The sequence below is a fragment of the Lactuca serriola genome, chromosome 7, assembly GCF_051521515.1.
Source record: "Lactuca serriola cultivar US96UC23 chromosome 7, Lser_US96UC23_V15, whole genome shotgun sequence".
NCBI lineage: Eukaryota > Viridiplantae > Streptophyta > Magnoliopsida > Asterales > Asteraceae > Lactuca > Lactuca serriola.
The window spans coordinates 132,439,394-132,445,494 of NC_136414.1; positions in this window are offsets into that span (position 1 = coordinate 132,439,394).

Genomic DNA, 6,101 nt, shown 5'->3' on the forward strand with positions numbered 1-6,101 from the left:
ATTTTATAAAAATATTGTCAAAAAAGTCCCTTTTTCACTTAAAAGTGTTTATTTCAAATTTCTAAAGTTTTGTTAAATCCCAACAAATATATTTCAAAATGAAGTTGACTTGAAAAGATGTAAAAATGTAAACGTGTTAAATTGTCACTCCCTCCCCGACCGATGGCGGAAAATGCCAAGTGGTGACGATATAAAGATTTCCCAAATCACAGAGCGCCAATCCTAATTACTTATCTAAACGAAAATCAACAAGTCTTCATGCTGACAATCCTTCCTTGACTTGATCTTTACTCTATCCTAGGAACACATGCGATTTTTGAAAATGTCAACATAATGTTGGTGAGTGCACATGTTTTATAGTTTTCGGCTTTTATTGGGTTGTATTATTTTAAGAATCCTTTTTATTTCAGAAAAACCTTTTCCAAAGTATTTTATCAACCCTAACTTACTATCTTTTAGGATATCTAACAATCCTATTTTATTATCTTCTAGGATATATAACGATAGTATCTTAATATCTTATTAGGATATATTTATTAATCGTAATTTACTATCTTTGTAGGATATCTAAAGATCCTAACGTATTTTATCTGCCATTCTAAGTCGTCCATAATGGTCGTCTGAACTCTAAGATCATCTTGTAACACTCCAAAAATCATAGAAATTTTAAAAATTTAAAATCAACCATTAACCAATCATTGTTTACACAAAGTGTCATTGTTTCAAAAGTATTATTCAAAATCAGATTTTTCCCAAGATCCCATAACACAAACCAAAATAGATGTGCATGATCACGCCTTCGCTTTCCTGCGATCATCTGAAGTACCTAAAACAATAAACTGAAATGTAAGTCAAAGCTTAGTGAGTGTCCCCCAACATACCAACACACAACATATATTGGGTCCAAAACTAACAAACTGGATTACCCCTAAGCCCACTTATAAGTCTGGTTTGCCCTTCAGGACTATAACTCATATCTGGCTTGCTCCCGAGCCAACACCATAAGTCTGGTTTGCCCTTCATGCCCACAACTTATGTTTGGCTTGCAATCAGGTTTGTTGGCTATCGTACAAAGTAGTACTACCTCAACCCAACCATACTATATCGACATATAACATATATCCAGCAAACATTTACACATATAACCAGTCGCAGACAATCAGGTAGATATATAGATCACTATTGCATACTGCATCCTATATACCAGAATACATAACTAATGGGCCGACATTGGTGCCTTTGACCCGCAAGAACAGTGAGAAAAACTCACTTCTCAGTCTGTAAGATGTCTGACAGATCACAACTCCAAATAACAACTCAACTGGTCACCTAAACACCAAATAATGATAGTTTACCTAAAATACCCTCAGGTCAAACTTGGTCAAAATTAAAAGTTAACAACCAGTCGAGTCAACCCAGCCGAGTATGTTGGGCGTACTCCTCTGTATGCGGGGTGTACTTGCTAGTTAACCAGGAAGTAGGATTTTGACCGCGTGTGTGCATCGTACCAATTGGTATGCCTAGCGTACGCATCTGAACCCTTCTTAATGCAATAAGTGCTTAATACTCCATCATGTACGTCCAAAATGCAGATCCAAGTCCCAAATATCATTCTTGACCATAAAGTTTCCAACTTTATGGTCTTGCATTGCCAATAAGTGCTAAATGCTAGAAACCCCAACCTCTTAACCCATTAAGACCATCAAGCACATGCATGGGGAAGAGTTAATAGCCAAGACCCTATTTTTATGCATCTAAACTACACAAAACATATGAAAGGACATATTAAATGGGATGGAGCATGACATACTAAAAAAGGTCAAGACTTGGGACCAATATGATCATGAATCAAGAACTTAGCAAGATCTAAGAAATTACAAGCAAAATATAAAGCTTTATACCTCTTGGAGGTTGCTAGATAAGTGAAGATCCCAGATCCAAAGCTCCTCCAAGTTTCCAAGGTTGTTATACTTCCTTCTTTCTCATTCAAGACCACCAAAAACACATACAAGGGTAAGAATGCTCAAAAAAGTGGCTAGGTTTTTCTAAGTGATGGGATTTAGAGGTTACAAGTTCAATGCACTAAGCGGAAAATTATTCAAACAATTCAAATAAATTAGGGCACATGCAACCTAGTTTGATCTACGTCTTTCAAGTATAGCAACATACTATGAATGGCTAATCTACAAAACTTTTTTATGAACAAACTAATTCATAAGATAAGAAAACTAACCTTAAAGATTGGTATTGTAAACAATCTTGAATCCTTACTTAAAAAACCTTTGGTAGCAAGTGCCACAAATGTCGCGCCTCTAATGGTTCACACCCAAACCCTAACAACCAAGGAACTTGAAGAGAGAGAGAGAGACAGAGGAGTAGAGAATAATTTCGGCCCTAGGCCTCTTGGAAGAGTCATAAACAAAATTCTTAACATTTAGGGGTTTATATAGGAGTCTAGGAAGGTGTTGGATAAGGCAGATATCTCCAAGATAACCCTAATCCCTTAGCTTCCTCCCTAAGGCATCTAAGGCACCCTTAGAGCCCAAGGAAACCCTAGAAGGATTCTAGATTTCGTTACCCCCTTTATGGGAGGTTCTAGAATTGCCCAATGCTCAACTATTGAACATTGTCACCTTTAGTCCTCCTACTTTTAATTAATCCAATTAATCCCAAAATTAATTCCAATTAATTTATGATTAATTATTAATTAAATAATACTATTTCCAATTAATATATTATTCTCATAATATATTAACAAATTATTTATTTTGATTCCTAATTAATTTATTATCCATATAATAAATTAATAAATCAATCTTCTCTCTCTAAAAGTCATCCTATTCAATTGTCAGGTTTGAGGGCAACCCAAATGGATTGTGCTACCATCGATTCAAGTTTATACCAATTATAGTTATAGGCTTAGAAACCTAATCCAACAGTCTCCCAGTTGGATAAGTCTAATAACTATAACTGGCAGTATAACTACCAAATTGATCAACAAATTGTAGCTACTAAAAGTCATTGTCGAACTCTGACCCAGTCAGTAATGTGTCCTAAGATAAGTGATCAAATATTCCTCTATTCTACAAGATATCGTATAGACATGAGACATGGATTATAATCAATCTTGTTATCCAAGTTTTGTTTCCCAATTTCTGATTTGTGATGACGACATTAGACTACTAATCAAACACATCAATTTAGTCTTGGCTAGGCCTAGCACTTATAAGTCAACACCAAATCACCGAGGGGAACAAAGAGATTGTTTTTCCTGTTAGGGAAAAAGGAATGAATAAACTTTGACTTATATTCTTGCACTATTTACTCATCAAATCATGCACAACAATATGTTTTATAGCATCAAGTTACTGATGCGTTTACGCATTATCAATGCACAACTGACTTGTAAACAACAATTCATATCTCTCCATTTCAAGAATATAAGATTAAGATAATATCATCTTAGAATTACTCGTGATAAAATCCACGAAGTAATTCTCTAAGCGTGAGTTTATCCAATACTCAAAATCCCCATTTTCTAAGTACTTGTTAACATTGTAGCAAAGTTATTGCTATGTCTAATCCCCATAGACAATCTACAATTCTATTCATGACAGTCTTAATTTGCTACTTACTTCCAAAAGTACGAGCAACTGTGGACGTTTGAATAATTTAATTATTCGGGAAGTAAAACATGCAAAGTGAAACACAATGATAACCTAATTAACTATGGTCTCAGAACTATTGAATATAAATAAAACTCTTATTATTTAATCACCATATTAATTAAGACTTTATCCATGTATAATGTTTCGAATAATCAACTATCCACTTGAATTAAACATCAGTCATGCCATGTTATGAAAATGTATACTATGTCTCTCTATGGTCATTCGTTTGTGAACAAATCGTCTGGAACCGAATAATATTCCAATGATGCTTATTTCACAATTCCAAATTCTTGTCACTACTAAATGTGTTAAAATTCCAAACTTACATGCATTGTCCTTCTGTGATGTCGAAGCTTCAAAGTCACAAAGACTTAGCCAATGATATTACCGAATGTTCCATTTGAACTTTGTTACTAAAAACAATTCTATGGTAATGAAGTTTCAAATTCAAGGTACACTCCCTGAACACCTTCCTTGAATTAAAATTTCTAACTCGCATGTAGATTTTAATAATCAACTCCCATTATGGAAACATTTCCATATTTCCATATGACCATCAATTTTTACCCAGAGTCATCTCAATCCAAAGCATGCCATTATGGTCCTTCCAACCAATACTATACTTTCAACTGTCCACAAGCAACCAATTCTTTAGTAAACCTCATACTGTTCTTGATAGTTGTTTAACAACTTTAGTCACACAAAGTTCTAGTCCTTTTTCCCTCTCAATGTCTAAGGCATTTTGGAAAAATCAGAAAAAGTGGATATTATAGCATATACAATCGATCATATATCTGAAACATATGAGATTCGATTCATAAGACCTTGTATCTCTTGCTATAATATTTCTATATATTGAATTTCCTATGTTGAATCATTTCAACATGATATTCATATATGTCTACGACTAAGTTCTATTAAAACCTTCAATCTAAATTTTTAGATTTTAAATGAAGTATGAGTGCCTTTTCACTTAAGTCTAACTATAGTGAAAAAATTCCCAAACTTTGCAACTTTGAAATTTGAAATCTTTGTTCCCTAAAAATAGTATTGCCAACTTGTGATACTTGGCATAAAAATTATGCTCCCTGATGTGCACAAAAGAACCCACTAATTTTAATATTTATAGCCTAACAAACTTAAACTAACTATGCACTTATAGGCATTGTACCTAGTCGGATTACAGTATAGCTTGGGTAAGTTGGGTGTCGATCACAGGGAACGGTGTTACTAATTAATCTACTTACTATTAAATTAACCTAATTATTAACAAGTTTAAAAGGGGGTTTTACCTGATTTTACAAGACCAGACAAACTTAACTCAAATTCAATAAGTAAAAACACACTCTTGTTTAGTTTGAATCCACTTCTTCCTTATGGGTAGCTAATGATTATGGATTATCTAGTTGGTTTTAATTATATTAGTAATTTAGTTCTAACTTTACCAATAATTAACTAATTCATGTCAAACTATGTATGTTCACACACAATTAAACACATAACTAATTTTGAATGTAAATATGCTATGTAAGATTTGTTATATAAACGCAATTATAGTCACAATACACGTTCTCTTGCACAACTAAGTTTATTTACTCTAATTACTAACTAAGATTGGTCAATCCTAGCTCTAACAATTCAATGTTCACTAAATCATTAGGTAAAACAAGTTCATGCAGTTAATGGTCACTAAGCTACACAGAACATGCAATCAAGCAATTAGAGAAACAAACATAAGCATGCTAGGTAATACAAATCAAACACAAGCAATTTTACCAACTAAATAAATCCATAAAAATTAAGCTATTCATAAGTTAAAAGCTTCATCTAGCTAAACAAGAGTAACTAGATTCAAGTGCTCATCATAGCAACTAACATACTAACACAAATCAAAGTGTAATAAAACATGTTCCTAATTATCAATTAAATAATCTAAATATGGACCTTCACTCTTTTGGTGTTGAAAGACTCTTCCCAGAACTTTTCTCTGCTCAAAATCGTCTTCTGGAACTCCTCTCTGTAGCCAAAAGTCCCCTCTATTCGTAATGGTCAAGGGTTTATATAGTTGCTGATTTTCACAAACTCACGTCGTGAATAATAAGATATTCACATCGTGAGTTTCAGATAACCGTGTCCGTCAAGGATCCCTTCACCCGCGTACATATCTTCTAGAACCAACTCTCACGTCGTGAATCTTCAAGTTCCCACGACGTGAGAATGCTTTTTCCAGATTTTCTTCTCTTTTAATCTTTTAATTCCCAAAGTTTCTTTCTTTAACGCTTTTAGTCCATTTTCTTCAAAATGTCTTCTTTTTGGCTGCAAATAACATTTAAGCTCACAAGTACCATTATTCTAAACAATTTACTAACTTATTAATAAAAATGTACTTAAATATTGCCTAAAAATAGGTATAAATATGGCAATATCACT